This window comes from Peromyscus maniculatus, chromosome 8 (genome assembly GCF_049852395.1).
Source record: "Peromyscus maniculatus bairdii isolate BWxNUB_F1_BW_parent chromosome 8, HU_Pman_BW_mat_3.1, whole genome shotgun sequence".
Lineage (NCBI taxonomy): Eukaryota > Metazoa > Chordata > Mammalia > Rodentia > Cricetidae > Peromyscus > Peromyscus maniculatus.
The window spans coordinates 28,521,716-28,541,454 of NC_134859.1; the positions used below are offsets into that span (position 1 = coordinate 28,521,716).

The 19,739-nt window shown below is 42.1% G+C and overlaps 1 protein-coding gene and 1 pseudogene across 2 annotated transcripts in view; one reads left to right on the forward strand and one right to left on the reverse strand.

Annotated features, from left to right (window-relative positions):
* Nucleotides 1-897: 897 nt before the first annotated feature.
* LOC143274554 (uncharacterized) overlaps nt 898-19,739 on the reverse strand; it is a 52,098-nt gene continuing 33,256 nt past the window's right edge. For both annotated transcript variants that reach the window (XR_013053232.1, XR_013053233.1), the window contains one exon: nt 898-4,650. The gene's annotated coding sequence lies outside the window, so the exon portion shown is untranslated. The remainder of the gene's footprint in view (nt 4,651-19,739) is intronic.
* LOC102914580 (adenosine kinase pseudogene) lies at nt 3,264-4,436 on the forward strand (annotated as a pseudogene).

Below are 19,739 nucleotides of genomic sequence, written 5' to 3' on the forward strand. Positions count from 1 at the left end.
TATTTATCATGTATACAGAAGAGGGTGCCAGATCTGATTACAGATGGTTGTAAGCCACCATGTGGTTGCTGGGAATTGAACTCAGGACCTCTGGAAGCGCAGTCGGTGCTCTTAACCTCTGAGCCATCTCTCCAGCCCCCCTGATTATTCTTTTGCATGCTGCATTTGCATTCTCAAAAGCCAAAGATTCAATTATTACCTGACTAGCTTCTGAATCCGGGACCATTCTCTTTACTGCTGAAGCCAGTCTTTGTAAAAAATCTGTGAAAGATTCTTTTGGGCCTCAAGGTTCCATAACTTCTCTAGACAACCCCACCCACTGGGATCAAGTGTTGAAATACACTGTCGTGTTGGGGATATTTATTGTTCAAACTCCACAACATCTACTGATTATTTGGGTTTTGTTGTTGTTGCTGTTGCTTCATTCATGGGGAAATTATCCAAATTGCTAGGTGCTGAATCCCATCCTCTTATAGCCTGAACATTTTGGAGACTCTGGATCATACTGAAGCAGGTATGGATCTTATTTTTTCTATGACACTGAGTTGGTAGGCAAAGGCAGATGCTATACTATGACTGTCTCCATGGACAATCCAGGTTCTGCCCTGCCATAGGCCAATGTAGCTTTATTTATCAACCAATCAGAGAAACACATATTCACAGCATACAGAAAGACATTACACAGCAGTGGAATATTGGTGAGATTCTGACTTCCCATTTGACCTTCTCTGAAACCATGCTGGAGACAGAGGATTGGGCACCTTAAAGCCTATATATATGAATGGCTAGCCTTCCCCTCTTAACATATACTGACATGGTAGGGACAGGACAGCTCACTGCCTTCACTGTGATGGCTGGAGTGTGACTGTGTGCCACAGTTCCAAGAACACTCCCATGTTGAGTTGTTTTCTAAGGACCCACTTAGACTCAGTGTACTCATAAATAATATTTATCCCAGTAAAAGGTTACAAATAAAATCAGTAAAAGGAAAATACTCATGAAATACAAGGTGACCAAGCCCAAGACTCTAAGGACTCTCTCTTAGTTGCTTTCATCACTGTGATGAAAGGGCCAAGCAAATATCATGACAGCCTGCCCTAATAACTCAGTTAAGAACTAGGCCTCAGTCCCTGCTTCTTGGAACTGAGCAGGCAGTTTCTGAAAGAGCCACAAACAAAGGACAATCAATCTCCAACACCCCCAACAACAAGGACAAGGAGGCCTGGTATGTGCAATATCAGACTAGGCCAGGCTTGAGCCACAGTCAGCAAGCTCGAGGTGATAACCAAATAAGGACAAAGCCTGGGACTTGTCCAGGCCTGCCCCAAAATGGAAAACTGTAGCCTTAACCAACCCCTACTAGCCCTGGTCAATTAGAATGCACTAATACCATTACTACTTGCTTAAGCCAATCATATCGAAAGTGACCTAACTGCCTTAGGAACTCCCCTTGGCTATACTTAAAAGGAGCCTGTGAATTCCTCTCAGGGTGATTGCCATTTCACCTTTGTGTGGGATGGCCAGCCCCAGCACACTGGAATAAAGAACACCCTTGCTGATTGCATACATGGATGGTGGTCTTTTGTGGGACTTCTCCAGGACCCTAACAGTGACAAAGTACCAGACATAAGCAATCTAAGGAAGGATGGATTTCTGTGGGCCTACAGTTTCATGGGATTCCACCTGTAGTCTTCAGCCCTATTGAATTGAGAGCCAATGGCAGGATAAAGCATCATGGCAGAGAGCATGTAGCAGAAGCTCCTCAGAGAAGAAGCAGAGAGATAGAATGGTACACAAGTTAACAGGTATAACCTCAAAAGGCACACATCTCCAGTGCTCTGCTCCAGCCAGGCTCCCACTCTTAAAAGCTCCAGAACCTCCCAAAACACCACTGCCAGCTGGGGACCAAGCATTTCCAGATATCCTGTGGGGAGCATCTCCTATTGAGGCTATGGCAATGGAGCCATATGAGAAGTTCATTTCTTCTAGTTACAGCAGGTACAGGGTGTGTCTACCAGGAAGTTTGTTAGAGACTCCTACCCAAAGGGCTTGGGGAAGAGTAGGTAATCCTGACTAGTTTGTTGTTGCTATTGTTTGTTTGCCAACTTGATACAAACTTGAAATAGAAACCTCAAATGAGAAAATGCTTCCATCAGGTTGGCCTGTAGACAAGGTTGTAGGGCATCAGTCTTGACTGATGATTGATATGGGAGGGCCTAGCCCACTGTGGACAGTACCACTCCTGAGCAGGTGGTCCTAGGGTATATAAGAAAGTAAGCTGGGCAAGCCATGGAGAGCAAGTTAGTGAGCAGCATTCCTCCATCCTCTCTGCTTTAGTTCCTGCCTCCAGGGTCTCTCTTGAGTTCCTGTCATGTCTTCCCTCAATGATACACTGTCTCATGGAAGTGTAAGTCAAACAACCCTTTCCTACCCGAGTTACTTTTGGCCATGATGTTTATTACGGCAATTGAAAAGCTAACCGAGACATAGGTCATACACTGACTACCACATGCCCCAAATTCCAAACTCTCAAAAAGAACACAGGTGTGCCATATAAGGAGCACTGTTTGCCAAGGCCGGCATGGTAAGTCCCTCTTACCATTAAGGGAAAGTTCCATTTCAGGTATCAACAAAGGACCAACCTTGCAAACAGGACTTCAAAATGAATATGAAACATACATATTAGTATATAAACACATGTGCAAATATAGGGTCAAAAGTTACTTATTCTAAAGAAATACATTTTCCCTAGATCTACAAAAAAATACTTCATTATAAAAAAATGAGTTCACTTTTCTGGCTTAACATTCCAGGGCGGGGTGTGTGTGTGTGTGTGTGTGTGTGTGTGTGTGTGTGTGTGTGTGTAAATGAACTGAAAATTTCAAAGTTAATATGATAGCAGAGTAGACGATCTACACTCACTCAGTCTCACTGTTGGATTGTGTATTGAGAAGAGAAGTAAAAACGGTAGCAGCTGAAAAGGAGCCGAAGCCCGAAGTGTCGAAAGTGGCGTGAAAAGACCCTCTTTGGGATAGGGAGCTCTATTCTCGATGGCTCAGCCATAGTGGGCAAAGATTGCCTTGACATGTATTCTCTGAAACCAAATGACAAAATCTTGGCTGAGTGTGAGCACACGGAACTTTGTTGAGAAACTTGTGAAAACAAAATTGCAAGTTGAGTATCATGCTGGTGGCTTGAAAGTGAGTGAGGTTGGTGGAGGACTCAGCAGACACACAGCAACAGCATTCTTTGACTGCATCAGGATGGATGGATTCATGGAAATCCTCAAGAGGAAAGCTGCCAGGGCCCCTGTGGATGCTCCATACTATGGAGAAGGAGCAGCCATCAGGAACTTGTGCTGCACAAGTCACTGGTGGCAACACGTCTCATAGCTAACCTTACTGCTCCCAATTGTCATCTGTGGTAATATTGTGTTCCCCAAAATGTTGTGCACCCTAATAAACTTATCTGGGGTCAGAGCACAGAACTGCCACTAGATATAGAGGTCAGAAAATGGTGGCACACACGCCTCTAATCCTAACATTCTGAAGGCAGAGATCTGTCTGGATCTCCATGAGTTAAAAACCATATTGGAAACAGCCAGGCATGGTGACTCACACCTTTAATCCCAGGAAGTGATGGCAGGAAGCAGAAAGGTATATAGGGTGGGAGGACCAGAAACTAGAAGCTTTTAGTTGGTTAAGTTTCTAGGCTTTTGAGCAGCAGTTGAGCTGAGATCCATTCTGAGGAAACAGGGTCAACTGAGGAATTGGCAAGGTGAGGTGGCTGTGGCTTGTTCTGCTTCTCTGGCCTTCCAGCATTCACCCTAATACCTGGCTCCGGGTTTGTTTTTATTAACAAGACCTTTTAAGATTCATGTTATAGTCATCAAAATGAAAAGCATGTAGATTTAGGGAAAATCTGGATTTTGGTAGGAAAAACAAGAGTTTATTAATACAGCAGGATTTTTTTTTCTTGTAATCTTCCAAAAGACAGTGTTGAAGGTGGCTTACTATGCTAATAAGAACAACAGGCTCTCCATTCTAAATCTGTCTGCACCAGGGAGGAGCCAGTCCTGCATGGGATCCTTGATGAAAGTTAGGCCTTGTGTGCTTAACCTTTTTGGAAATGGAAGCTGACAGTTTTGCTCGAGAGCAAGGGTTTGAGGCTGCAGACTTGAAAGGGATAGAAATACACAAGCTCTCCCAAAGGTGAACTCCAAGAGGCAGGGAATGGTGATCTACACTCATGGCACTCTAATGGCTACACAAAACTCACTGCTTTTTGCTGTCTTGACTTAAACCCAGAAAGAAGTTGTTGATGTGGATGAAGCCAGAGATGTATTTGTGGGGCAGTTTCTCTCTCCGCTGTTCTCTGACAAGCCCCTGACTTAACGATGCATCTGTGCTGGGCACTACGCACAGCAAGCATCATAGATGACTGACTGTATGTTTCCTGAGGAGCCAGGCCTCCGATGCTGAAAGAACAGAGAACTCCGGCTGGGAAACACAGACACTGCTGTGCCCACCTCCTCCTGACAGTTCCCACAGTCCAAGAGAAGGAAATCATTTGCCATCCTTCCTCGCTGTAATTCCATTCTTAGTTCAGAGGCCTCAGAACTGCTCCCAGAATCTTCGGTCTCTCCAAAACCTGTAAAAAGATATTTATTTCCAGTTTGGTAGTGCCTCTTAAATGTCAATCAGGAATATAACATTTCAATAGAAATTTTTATTTCATTTTTGATTCCTTTGTGGATTCATCTGTATTTAGTAAACTGGTCAATTTTTTTATATTTCTGCTTTAAATGCAGTAGCAATTTAATGTAAGACTTTTTAAAGGGATTAAGCATAATGCATCAATATTTAGCATTTTATATAAGTATATTTAATTTACAGGTATATGTACACACACATTGGTAAGTTACATATATATTCATGTGGTGATATTTTAATTGTGCTAAAATGTGATTTTATTTGTGTGTTAATAAATAAAGTTTGCCTGGAGATCAGAGGTCACATAGCGAGGTCATATATCGAGTCAAAAGCAGAAGTCAGGAGGTGGTAGCCCACGCCCTTAATCTGATCACATGGCAGGCAGAGTCTCTGTATGATCAAGGACATAGCCAAGTGTGGTGACATGAGCCTTTAATCCCAGTACCAACCATAGAGACCTGGAAATCTGTATAGACAGGCAGTGATGAGGAAGTCATGTGGCTGGGCTTAGAGCCAATGAGAAGGCAGAACAGAAAGGCAATAAAAACATAAGTCAGACAGGAAGAAGCTCTTTCTGGGGAAGCACCGGCGGTGAGGTGGTAAGATAAGGTAGTCTTGGCTCTTCGCTAGTTCTCTGATCTCTTTGGCTATTACCTTTGTTTCTTATTTAATAAGACTGTTTAGAAATTTGACTACATATTCATACACCTGATGATTGTTCAAATAAGATACAAAAGTGTTTGTCCTGCCAAATTATTTTAAATACACCTCTCAATGTGCATTCAGAAATGGAGAACTTTGGGTAATCAAGCAATTATCCATTATATTACCATATTACAATCATAATCTGGCACTTGCTTATGGTACTCTGTAATTTGACACAAATAAAAACGTCATAAAGCAGTGGAGAAGAAGAGTAGAAAATTCCCTGTGGTTGAAGTCTAGTTGCAGCATGGGCCCCACCCTTTGCTAGGCTATTTCCCATGAACAGTGTTAGAACAGTAAAATATGGAGTCTTGCTTCCATCTACAACCATGTGCCCGGGAGATCGTGTCTTCCTAATCATGGGAGTAATCATTTCAGATATGCCTACCCATAAATTCTAGACTAATGAAACCGAGATAAATTTTATCATAATATATCAGTGCCTAATCAACAACCAATTGGAGATCGTGAACATCAAATTGTTATGGTGTGGCGGTATTTCCCATTATGAGAGCAATTTAATTTATTTGCTTTTCCTATCTGCAGTGACTCAGAAGTGGATAAATGAATGTCTCCCATGCTTCAGTAAATATTGATGAAATGTCTAGACAATTCTAGTCTAAGCGTTCACAACAGGACAAGCAAGTTTGATCACCAGTCAGCCTGAGTAATGGATGAGCTATCAATTGCTCTATTCATTATGGCCTACAGGAGACCTTTCTTTAACAATGTGCTTATTTTCAAAGAACCTGAAATGTTGAGAAGCAGTTTTGTCTAAAATTATCCTCCTGACCTGGAAAAAAAAAATCAATTTCCCCTGACCTCCACTACCCTGTTTGTTAAAGCGAACGTACTGCATAACAAAAAGTTTTTTTTAAAGTCTATCTTTCAGAGCCACAGTGTTTAAGTAGCTCTCGGATAACAGCCTGTGATCATGGGCCAGCTTCTGATAACACTTCCATCAAATTTTCACTTGCTAAATGGAAAAAATATATAAGAACCCTTGAAGTATGGAAGTAAACTTCATATTGAAATAAACTACATACTGACCAGAGAATTTAGGTTTATCACTTAGAATTTTATTGATAACTCCAGTGTGGTAACACTTATCTTGATATTTTGTAAATATTGTGTATAGTAGTTTTGGGGGGTTCTTTTTTTTTTTTAACATTTTGGTTTTGAGCCCAGTCTTTAACAGCTGAGCCATAACTCCAGACCAAGTGAATTTCTATTTTAAATAAAAGCAAGCTCTGAGCTCAGTGTGGTGACACACGCCTATAAATCCCAGCACTTAGGTAGTAAGTCAGCTTCAGCTACTTAGTAAGTTTAAGACCATCCTGGGTTATGTGAGACCCTCCATCAAACAGAACAAAACAACCTCCCTCATAAAGGCATATTAGAGCCCAAGCTCTGGTGACTGTTTAAAACAACAACAACTTTTGCTTTATTCACTTATTACCAGTCCATTCTGGCATGCTTCCAATGCTATCAGAACACTCTGGTGTTTTGCAAACTTTTCCCAGTTCAATATTAACGGCACCGTTTGATGGACACACTGGGACTAACCCGGCATTATACAATATTTCTCATTTCCTTACAGTCATACTGTTGCTAAGAAGGATGGTTAATTGGACCTCCTTGCTCTGTACGATCCTCTTTAGAGTATGCTCTGACCCTGGGTGCACTTCCCATGGATTTTGTTGTTGAGACAAGGTTTTGCATACAGCTTGAGAACTCCCTGCCTCAGCCCCTTCTGTGCTAGAATTACAGGGGTATGCCAGCATGCCCTGCTTTTTTTCTCCCTACTTTTCATAACCAGTTGGAGCCTGGAGCTGACTGAATCCAATGAACAGTTTGATCTTTTTTGTTGCTATCTATCTGTCTTAGTATCTTAGTTAGGGTTTCTATTGCTTCAACAAAACGCCATGACCAAAATGCAAGTTGGGGAGGAAAGGATTTATTCAGCTTACATTTCAGCATTGCTGTTCATCACTCAAGGAAGTCAGGGCAGGAGCGTAAACATGGCAGGATCCCAGAGGCGGGGGCTGATACAGAGGCCACAGAGGGGAGCTGCTGATGGAGCTTCTCAGTGGCTTGCTTCCCCTGGCTTGCTAAGCCCACCTTCTTATAGAACTCAGGACTTATAGTGCTCAGGGATGGCACTACCCACCATGGGCTGGGCCATTCCCTATTGATCAGGAAAAAAGAAAATGCCTTACAGTTGGATCCCAAGGAGGCATTTCCTCAGCTAAGGCTGCTTCCTCTGATGACTCTAGTTTGTATCAAGTTGGCACACAAAGCCACCCAGTAGTTTATGGAATGAGATGTTCCTCAATCAGTAGCAGCTACCATGATGGCCCAGGGAGAAAAAGAAAGGACTTCCCATAATGCTAGGTTCTTTGAGCTAGAATAAGGAGCTCTAAATATTATTTCTAGTTTTAAAATCAGAAACTAAAAAATCAGGCTAGGTTGAGCATGAAAGGTGTGGGTGAAGGATATAGAGAGATATTAGCCTGGCATAGTACTTGCCACAGGGCGTTAGCTGAATATCATTGATGTAAGAACCAAGGCCTGCTGGGCGGTGGTGGTACACGCCTTTAATCCCAGCACTTGGGTGGCAGAGACCAGCGGATCTCTGTGAGTTCAAGGCCAGCCTGGTCTACAGAGCGAGATCCAGGATAGGCACCAAAGCTACACAGAGAAACCCTGTCTCGTTAAAAACCAAAAAAAAAAAAAAAAAAGAACCAAGGCAAGTTCAAGGTCCTCAATAATAAATCCACAGATCTGATCCCTAGGATCCTACTGTCTATATAACTCTGGCTCCATGTCTCTGTGGTACTTAGCTCCAAAGCCTTAATTCTTATTGACCTAACTCATCACATGTCTATTTCTAAACCAATCAATTGACCGAGGGAACCAACATCTCTCAGGGATGGGGGCTTATTTGAAGGCTGAATAGCCACTCTGACTACACAGCTAGGTACAATTACAGTGTTAATTCTTTTCCTAATAGGTTCCAGTATTTATTTTTTTCCTTTGCCTTCTAATTAATTCACTATTCATTCATCCATTCTATAATAGTTGTCACATTTTATCCATAAGCAAATAATTTTCTTTCTCTATATCTCAGGTCTTAGGATTTGCATAAATTTTAAGTTCTTCCTCTTGAAAATGTATTTTCAGGCATCACCATTTCATGGATACATAAGAAGTATCAAAGAATTCCAAATTATTCATGGTTCTCAAATCATGAAGTGTTTCACATTTTAAATTAGCATAGCTACCCACATTAATTTCTTCTTAGAATTGCTTCCTCCAAATTTGATACATTTTAATAATTCCAATTTTGACATGGCTCACAGTTACTCTCTTTTTGACATGGCGAATCAAATCTATAACTCTTCTCTTTGTCACTCCCTCATAATATTATACATTAATATTCATAAGCACTAATACCACAGATACAACATTTCATTCGAGTATTTAAAAATATTTATGTATGTGTGTGTGTGTGTGTGTGTGTGTGTGTGTGTGTGTGTGTGTAGTTATCTGTATGTGCACCACATGTGCAGGTGTGGCAAGCCACAAGAATATGATATAGGGAGCCTGGAAGACCCTAACCCTTCAGGCTTACACTCCCAAGCCCCAGGAAAATAAGGAACTAAAAAGAAAACTAGTTCCAAGGGCAACCTGACTCAGCCATTATTCAACCACCCCTGCCACAATGTAATAATGTAAAGAGATCTCTGTTAAGAGATGCGCTCAACTGTGACTGGGATTGCAAGTGTTCCAGGAAGGACCACTGTGACCTTTGTATAAACTCCACTTCTGCCCTGATACCCCCCTTGAGGTTTCGGGAAGAATGTGCATGCAGACGTAACTGTATCCACTCTGTGATCACCCTGTGATCAGGCCATGAAATTGTATGGGCATTGTAATCTTATGGCTTTTGTGGGTTTTTCCTTTAAAAGTACCCATGTGATTGCAATAGGCACGACTTTTGCTCTTTGGAGCAGAGGAGCCGCATTAATAAACACCTCTTGCTGTTGCATCAACTGGATCAGAGTCTGGGTTCTTGGGGTGCCCCCTCGAGAAGGTAGTACCCTAGGCCTTGGGTCTATCAGTTGTATATAATAAGCTATACCTTGACCAACCAAGAGTCCTTTAAGTGGGAAGCCATTTATCATGGAATATTTGGTGTTATTCAGCTTTAATATTCAGCTGCTCCTCGCCATGAATTTCTTGTGATTATTAATTCCCATAGCACGTGTATGTGTGAGCATTCTGCTTGGATAAGGTCATGTAGGCACAGTCTTCTGGCCCTGAGCTCCCTGCTCCCTTTTTAGGATTTGAATTGGGTATCTGCCTTTTGCAAACTTCCCCTTTAGCTAGGGCCAGCTCCAAACAAAGCATTGCAGGACTAGTGGTGAACAGAATAGCTGAGACCATCCCTTTCCTTCAGGCCCAGTGGCATTCCAGAGCAACTGACTGAGAACAAAGAAGGTAGAGTGAAAGGTGGAACGAGATTCCTGAGAGACAGAATGGCCAGAGAGAAGAGAGGAAGACAGGGATTCTGTAGAGGGTAAGGCAGATCTCTTGTAGAGTTTTCTGAGAGCCAGGAGTAAGGAGCTAGGAAGGAGAGATGGAGGATGAAGGAACAGAGGATGAAGATCAGGTCAAAAGCATAGGAGCTTACTAAAACTATGAGAACAGGAAAAATAGGCACAGAGAGAGAGGAACTGAATGTGAAGATGGAACTGAAGCTGTGTAGATAGAATTTTGTCAAAGAGGAATAAAGTAAATGGACAAAGAGCTTGGTGTACCTACATTCTTTTCTTAAAAACAATTCTCACTGTTCATAGTTTCTCTTCTGGGCCCCTGGGAAGAATATTATTAAGGCTGGTCCTATAACAATATTTGAGATGCAGATACCTCTGGAGGTTAGAAGAGTGAGTCAGCTTCCCTGGAAGCAGAGTTATGGAGGTTTTGAACCATTCCATGTGGGTGCTGGGAATCCGTGTCCTCTGAAAGAGCAGCAAGTGATCTTAATCTCTGAGCCACCTCTCCAGTCCCTTCACTCAATTCTTAACAACCATTTTATAGGTAACAAAATCATTTTAATTGTCTCAAAGGAAAAGTGATGGGCAAACTGTATATTCAGGATTTTGCTTGAGGTTTGAGACCACCCTAAGACTTATAGCTGTCTCTTTAAAATAAGAATTTGTTGCCTCTGAGTTTGATTTGATTTAGTTTCTGCATCCTCAATAATGCTGAGAAAGGAAGCCGTAAAGGCCAGTTAATAGCCACAGATGTGTTACCATCCTTCCTTGGTGAATGTTATGTTAGTTTCTATGACTACAACAGAGTACCCAAGAAATGGTAAACTACAAAGAAAGGGGGTTTATGACAGTGGTTCTCAACCTTCCTAATGCTCCCGCCTTCTGATACAGTTCCTCATGCCTTGGTGACCCCCGACCATAAAATTATTTTTGTTGCTGCTTCATAACCTTAATTCTGCTACTGTTATGAGTTGTAATGTAAATATCTGATATGCAGATGGTCTTCAGTGATGCCCGTGAAAGGGCTGTTTGACCCCACGGGGGTTTCGAGCCACAGATTGAGAAATGCGACACAATGAATGGCATGATGCCTGTAGTGGCTCAGTGCTGGTAAGAGGCCTCTAAGCTGCAGCACGTCATGGCAAGAGTGAGAGCACGTTCAGGAGCAAGTGTTCAGAGCATCAGACTAACGGAAAGTCGGGGAGAGACCTCGTTCCCAAGTCCCTTCCAAGAACATATCCACTAGCCTCTACTTCCTGGGGACCCACACCTCAACAACACCACATTGCATAAATCAACCCCAAATCATAGATGTGTTAATCTTTGTTGCCAAGCAAAGTTTACCATATGTGGTATCTGCTACTATCTGTAGCATATTTTCTCTGTAGTGATAGGCATGGCCAAGAGGAAGAAACCTCCAAACATTCACCAGCAGCCTGCTTGATTTTCACTGCAGAGGGTGGAGAAACGGAGATAAAGAGAGGAGGGGGCAATAAACTGCTCTAACGGGCCTTCCTTTTTTTTTTTTTTTTTTTTTTTTTTTTTTTTTTTTTTTTTTTTTTTTTTTTTTTAGTTATATCCTGTTCTAGTTTGCTTCCTGTTGCTAAGATAAAACAACGTGACCAAAAGAAATTTGGGGAAGAAAAGGTTTACTTTGGCTTACACTTCTAGGTCACAATCCATCACTGGGGGAAGTCAAGGCAGGAACCATCGAGGAATGTGCTTATTGGCTTACCCTCTAGCTCACTGGTTCATTCTCAGCTACCTCATTCTCAGCTACCTTTCTTTTCTTTTCTTTTTTTTTTTTTTCTTTTCCGAGACAGGGTTTCTCTGTGTAGCTTTGTGCCTTTCCTGGAACTCACTTTGGAGACCAGGAGGGCCTCAAACTCACAGAGATCCACCTGGCTCTGCCTCCCGAGTGCTGGGATTAAAGGCCTGTGCCACCACCACCTGGCCAGCTACCTTTCTTATATAGCTCATACCCACAGGCATAGGGACGGTACCACCCATAGTGGGCTGATCCTTCATAAATCAGTTAGCAATCAAGAAAATACCTTGGCCAGGCAGTGGTGGTGCGTGTCTTTAATCCCAGCACTCGGGAGGCAGAGGCAGGCGGTTCTCTGTAAGTTCGAAGCCAGCCTGGTCTACACAGTGAGTTCCAGGACAGCTAGGACTGTTGTTACACAGAGAAACCCTGTCTCAAAAAAAAAAAATTTAAAAAAAAGGAAAGAAAGAAAGAAAACACCCCACAGACACATGCACAGGCCAATCTGATGCAGGCAGCTCCTCAATGGAGAGTCCCTCTTCCCAGGGGTTCTAGTTTGTGTCAAGTTGACAATAAAAACTACACAGTACATATCTCATTTCCAAACCTGTGCACTCTAAGAATGAACTTACTCTTTGATCATTCCACTGGTTATCTTACTATTAAGTTAGTGATTACCTAACACTTGCCAAGATCAATATATGCAAAATAAATACTTTCATTCAGATTGAATATTATCACTACACCCTCTAAGCAGATAACAAAACTAAGATATCATATGTTAAGTGCTTAAGGCTATACCTTAAGCCAGTGGAGGATTATATATGAACTCCAGTAGTTTGGTTTTAAAACAGCATTCTTCCAACAGAATAATAAATGTATAATATCAAGTTTTCCAGTAGCCAACCCTGAGTAAACAGTAACAGAAGAGATTAATAAGATATGCTATTCAAGCCGGGCGGTGGTGGTGCATGCCTTTAATCCCAGCACTCAGGAGGCAGAGGCAGGCGGATCTCTGTGAGTTTGAGGCCAGCCTGGGCTACCAAGTGAGCTCCAGGAAAGGCGCAAAGCTACACAGAGAAACCCTGTCTCAAAAAACCAAAAAAAAAAAAAAAAAAAAAAAAAAAAGATATGCTATTCAAGCCAAAGTATCTAAAACATGTCAGTATCTGATTAATATAGAAATGAATGTGATTCATATGAAGCTAAATCTATTCTTGCTGTATGATGTAGCAATCTCGTTAGTGTTTATCCAGTGGAGTTAAAAACATGTCTACACAAGAATCTGCATCATGGATATTTATAGGGACTTGGGACCCACAGGCCCCTCCCATGCTGCATTCAACCTGTCCATCAGCCAGATACTTGCACAGGCTTCTCCAGAGTCTAGCTGGAGGAGTCTGCCTGGTCCCCCTTCCAGAAGCCCTTCCCAATACCCATATCTACCCCTACACTCCAGGCTTGGACCAGGAAGCACATCCCAATCTGTTGTGTCCACCTGACTTCATTTCATCTAAGCCATATCCAGCCTCTGGGCCCAACCTGACCTGCACATCCACTCTTCTGCCCCAACCTGATCTGTCCATATCAGACACCTAACTAACAAAGGATCTCATCACAAAAGTACAGGAGCTTCATTATACATTTTGAAAGGAGTCAAAATGTCCTTCAGTCGGCAACAGACAAATAATCTTGATGCATCTAGACAGTGGTCAACTAATACCCTGAGGTGATTGCTGTGTCTTCTAATACCTCTCTGAACCTTCCAGCCACACTTCTGCACTCAAGCTAGCCTGGGTAAATTTCTGTTATTTAAAACCAGAAATACGGGACTGGAGAGATGCCTCTGCAGTTAAAGCCACTGGCTGCTCTTCCATAGGACCAGGGTTTGATTCCCAGCACCCACATGGTGGCTCACTGCCATTTGTAACTCCAGTTCCAGGAGATCCAACATTCTCTCCTGGCTTCTGTGGGTACCAGGCATGTGGAGGTATATGTAGTACACATATATACATACATCCAGACATAATACTCATACACATAAAATAATAAAATTAACATAAATGAATGAGTAAAACCAGTAATGATATCTCAAACATGGGGGGCCAGGCATCCTAGCTCTGCTATGAAAAGCTCAGTATTGTGTGAATTGTGTGAAGTCCTTCTTTTCTTGATTCTGGGCATTGGGGCAATTACACACACACACACACACAAACACACATTCACACATGCACTCATGTGTACACACACAGAGGTGCACATGTATATACAGGTATATTTAAACATCCATGTCTATGCATGTCAGAGGCCAGAGGTTAAACCTTGGGTGTCATCCTTCAGGTGCTATCCACGTCACCTTTTTTTGGAGACAGGGTCTCTCACTGGCTGGGAGCTTGCTATTTATACTAGGCTAGTTGACCAGTGAGCCCCAGAAATCTACCTTCCCAGCAGTGAGATTACAAGCATGTGCCAACACAAACAGCTTTTTTTAAAACATGGGTTCTGTAGGTATCAATCAGGTCCCCATGCTTGCACATGTAAGCAGTTTGCCCCAGAGCACAGCCTCACAAAGGTTCTTTTTCCCTGGCAGTACATAGACCTGGAGCATGATGGGAGCACCACCCTTACAATCACATGAGACTTGTTTCTGTTTTGTGGTCTGCGTGTTCTATAGCTCCCACAGCTGCGATCCTTTCCAGATATCAACAAACTGAACCTTGATGCTTTCTCCCAGTACTGGAATGGACTGAATTTCTCTGGGGGCGGGTGGGGAGCCTACAAGATGAATGGCCAACTGTCCTGAGTTTCTACATGGTGGGCATAAAATAAAATGAAGACATTTGCATATCTGAAACTATCTTTCAAAGACTGAAGATTAGAGGCACATGGAAGAATCATTTGTGTACCATGCCATAGCTTCCCTACTTTCTAAGATATTCCTTTGGACATATTACTTCAGCTCTTTTTGCTTTAGTTCTCAAATAAGTAAAACTGAAAAATGGTATTTATCTCCCAGACTAATCCATGTGGTGACTGCTGGGTAAATACTGTCTTTTCAATGTGTCTATTTTACAATGATTTATAAAGCAGCCCTCTACACCTACCACTAATTGAATAAAATGCTATAGATTATCTTTCAGGTAAGTACATGAAGGGGGAATTAAGCATGCTCAAATGTCATGACAACCATTTTTCTGAAAGAAAAAAAAAGTCCTCCAAATGGAATAATTTCCAGTAATTATATGACAGTGCATGAGTCCAGGAAAACTTCAGCCACGGAAAGTTGAGAATGGGGAGTCGCTTAAAGTGCAGGCTGCTGCCCCAGCACCTGCTCTTTATTCCTTCTTGAAGACAGAAGGTTTGTGCTATCGTTCATCACCTTCTTCTTAGACCTTCCTGAATGACCTTTCTGGCAGTGCTCACATTCATTCAGGTCTTGCCAAGATCCTGCTCCCAACATGCTCAAAGCATGAGGCAATCCTGCATCTGGGAATGCAAAAGTAGAGGCAACTTCGAAGGAGAGGAGAGAGTCCAGATAGTTTTCTTCTTACTAAGTTATACTGACTCTATTGCGCACATCACACTCAAAGCTTTTTTAGTTCATATTGGCCACATTTCAAGTTCTCCATAGCACATGTGGCTGGTGACTACTGTTCTGAACAGTATAACTCTACAACACTCTTTAAAGACTTACCTTCCTCCTGTTACTTTTCCTAGCTTATATATTCCTCCATTATGATTATTTTATATTTCTTTAACTTCTCCAAATTATATATGCAACAATGGAATTGAAATAAGTCACTGGGAGCTACAAAGATAGCCCAGCAGTTAAGATGACAGCGTTCTTGCAGAGGACCCAAGCTTGATTCCCAGCACCCATGTCTGGTGGCTCACAAGTGCCTGTAACTTCACCTCAGGAGGATCAGACACCTCTAGCCTCCATGGGCACCTGTACTCACCTGTGTGCACGCATGCGCGCGCGCACACACACACACACACACACACACATACACTTAAAACTAATAAAAATAAATCTTTTTTTTTTTTTTTTGGTTTTTCGAGACAGGGTTTCTCTGTGTAGCTTTGTGCCTTTCCTGGGACTCACTTGGTAGCCCAGGCTGGCCTCGGACATAAATCTTTAAAGAAATAATTCATATCATGACCCTGGAAAAGATTTAAATTATGTTACACAAAAGGATAGATTCAAGCACTCCAAACTCTCAGAAAACTAACATCAGAATCATACTTCATTTGTGAAGAAATTAGTATGTCTTTGTCATTAGTATATTTTTATCTTAAAAAAAAAATCTGTTAATGAGTAGCTCAGTTGCTGTTTAATGTTCACTGTTAGTCAGACTGGATTTGGAATCTCCTAGGAGACACACCCCGGAGAGAGTCTGAGTGGGCCTTAGAGGGTAGGTTTAACAGAGGAAGAAAGACTGGCCCCAAACAGGCAGTCCATCGGCTCCAGCTGAGGGGAATGGGGTGTGAGGCAACTAGTCACATTGCAGCTGCAGTCAGGAAGCAGAAAGAGATGAATGTTGGTACTCAATTCACTGCTTCCCTTTTCCATTTTTATTCAGTCTGGGACGTCAGCCCACAGAATGGTGCACTCACATTAAGGTTTGGTCTTCCCTCCTCAGCGACAGGTCCCTTCCTGACTGCAGATGCAATGTGACAGCTGCCTCAGACTCCAGTCCCCCGCCCCCATGTCTTCCCTACAACAATGGGCTGTTTCCTCTAATACGAACCGGAATACATCCTTGCTTCCTTAATTTCTTCTTAGTTGTGGATTTTGTCACAGCGATGAAAATGTAACTAACACGGTGTCTGTGTGCGCGCTTTCTCAGCATTAGTTGACATGCTAAGTGGTACAAATTGTACTAGTTGCCAGGAGCTAGACAAAGACCTCGTCTCTTAAAGAGGAAGTGAGATCTCCAAATTAATGATAGTTTGACTTACAATTTTTCCAACTTTAAGAGAAAAACTTAAGTGTGCCATTATTGTGTGTGGATGGGTGGGCACATGGTGTGTACATGTGAGTGTGGGTAGCTCCCCTCCCCACCCCACCCCCGAATGTGGAGGAGGGGTCTCCTCTCACCTCTACATGGCTTCCAGGGATCAAACTCAGGGTGCCGGGTTTGCACAGTGAAGTGCTTTTATCCCCTGAGCCATCTCACTGGCTTTTGACTTCGTAACTTTTTGAATTTTTATTTTTCCTCCAGGTCTAGTGAAAGGCGGTCTTGTGATGCAGGATAGGAGAGCGAGCCAAAGCTGCTGGCCAGCCATGCCATCAGGAGAGGAAACATATCGTCTGCCGCTGACTGTTGGCTAAGCTGTGATGCCCAGTGTGTATTAAATGCACTTTTGACTTACAGTGAGTTTATTGATAAGGAAAGCCATGGTGAAATGAACGATTAACTTTAAATCCCTGCACGTGTTACAACTGCTTGTATAAAATTTGGAATTCAGCTGCTGTTTTTGTTACTGTGGCCTTGTTAAATGCCAACAATTGAAGCCCCATCCTTATGTGATCTAGAGATCAAGGGAAATTAATTTAGGCTCATCTCTGAATGCTCTCCTAAAACTTTTAGTTCTATTGATCGCCCATTTGAGCAATTGTGTAATCAAATAACCACTCCAGGAAAGCTGAAGATGAAAAACTGCAAAACACTCCAGGAGGTAAAAATTATTGCCATTTTCTGAATCAATACAATAGAGTCTTGTTAAGCAGCAGCACCAAAATACTACATTTTGCGTAGAAACTAAATGAAATGGAATCAATTTACTGATAAAAACCTCACTTATAAAATGTGTATTTGTGAAACTCTACCCTGAGATCTATAATTACAATTCACTCTGCTGTGTTTCCATCCGAGCCCTTGCCTGATCACTTAGATGGAAGCAGTGAAGCCAGGAGGAAATGTTGACACTTATTTAGGAAAGCAAAAGAATCTTGCTTCTAGATTATTTTAGTGAACACATCAAGTTGTTTTGTTGTTTTCAATAGCAAAAATAAAAGTATTGTAATTGTCCTACCTCAAAGTGGAATGAAATGGTAACAATTTACTCTGGAAATTTTACATTTAAGTAATTGACTGCTACAAAACAGTATCTTCAGAATTTCTATTCCATCTACATTTCCTTTCAAGCAAGGAGTGCTCACTTCATGACAAACTATGATAGAATGTCAGAATTACATTAGAGGGGAGGGAAAGAAACATGTTCTGATCTTCAGAAATGGACCCACCAAAGGTTGGATCAGCTTGGAAGCTGCACAGCTCCTCTTTTCATATTGTGCAAACCAGGGGAACAAAATCCAGTACCTGCAAAAGGTGTGCTGTGGAAAGACATTTGGGGGTGATCTATATTGGCTTGTTAGGACATAACAGGAGGGCCTCTGTCCGGAACCTTCTCCAGGACAGATCGACAACATTTGATCTCTAGCAGGAGACTAAAGAATGACAGAGCCAGGGAAGCCGCCTCCTTTTCCGGTGGGAGAATTGAATCTGTTATGTTCCGATGCCCAAGGATCTCCTGTGATGCTCCTGGTGACCTCCATTCTGAAGAAGTGTGCTTTCAATATTCTCAAAACAAGGTCCTGACCTGACAAGTTCCAGGAGCCCCTGGAGAAGCTCTGTCTTGTCACCATACAGGTACTGAATGGGAAGGATGGAGAGGTCCTGACCAAAGCATCTGGTCTACACCAAATGCAATGTGGGATCCTGAAGCCATCCCCATCGCAGGTTCCTCTTGCTTGGGATTCCAGTACCTCTGAAAGCTTTGCCAAATGTCCTTTTGGAATATGACTGGCATAATGATGGTGTTTCTAAGGAGTGGAAATGTAAGTTCTCCTTAATCACTTCTCAAGTATGAATTTTATCTCCTTGAGGGGTCAAAGTTTTTTTTGGCCAGTGAAATTCTCAACTAATTGTGTGTGTGTGTGAGTGTGTGTGTGTGTGTGTGTTAATGAATCTAAACCAAAATGATCTTTTTCTCATTTTTCTGAAGATGTCAGCTCTTCATATGCATACACAACTCTTTTATATATTTAGGAATCATCTTTTTCCATTGTAAATCATTTTAGAGTACAATGTGATCACTTTGCTTGATTGATGGAGGTTAGTAGTAACTGAGTTCTGATAATGCTCTGGGATCTCACTTTCAAACTGGGTTTTCCTGACTGCAACAAAGCTAGTGTATTTTTGAGACTCTTTATGTTATCCATAAGTTCATTTGTTATTATGAATTCTTCAATAATTTAGTGTATATTTTGTCTCCCCACCACCACCCAGGTGTTTTTTTTTTTTTAAGATGCAGTTACCTCAGCCACTAATTTCACTGAAGCTCTACTTCAGGAGGCTGGAGAGATGGCTCAGCAGTGAAGAGCGCTGGCTGCTCTTCCAGAGGACCTGGGTTCAATTCCCAGCATTGACACAACAGCTCACACACAGCCTTCTAACTCCAGTCCCAGGAGATGTGACGCCCTCTTCCTGCCTCCATGGGCACTGCATGCATGTGGTACACATACAGGCAGGCAAAATACCCATACCTATAAAATAAATAATTTAAAAACAAAAGAACACCATTTTAATAACTGAGATTTAAATCTTCATGGGCATGGTTTTGGGACTGCTTTCTTAAATTCGATACATGGGGGACAGAAGCAACAGAAGAAAAACGATAAGTAGGTCTTTGTCAAAAGTAGAAACATGTGCACATTGAAGGATACTACTAACGAAAGGAAAGGATGACCTGCAGGGCGGGGAGAAAGGTGACAAATCAGCATATAGCTAGCTATTAATGGTCTAATGCCAGAGGAGTCAAATCCCCATTACAACTGAATAGCACAAAGATGACCTTTGGAGGTAAGCAAGGAGATGATGAAACATGTCTCTAAAGATAGTATATGAATGGCCAGTAAACACAGAAAAAGATCCTCCTCTCAGATGTCATTGGGGAAATGCAAATCTAAACCTCAGTAAGACTGCCTTATGC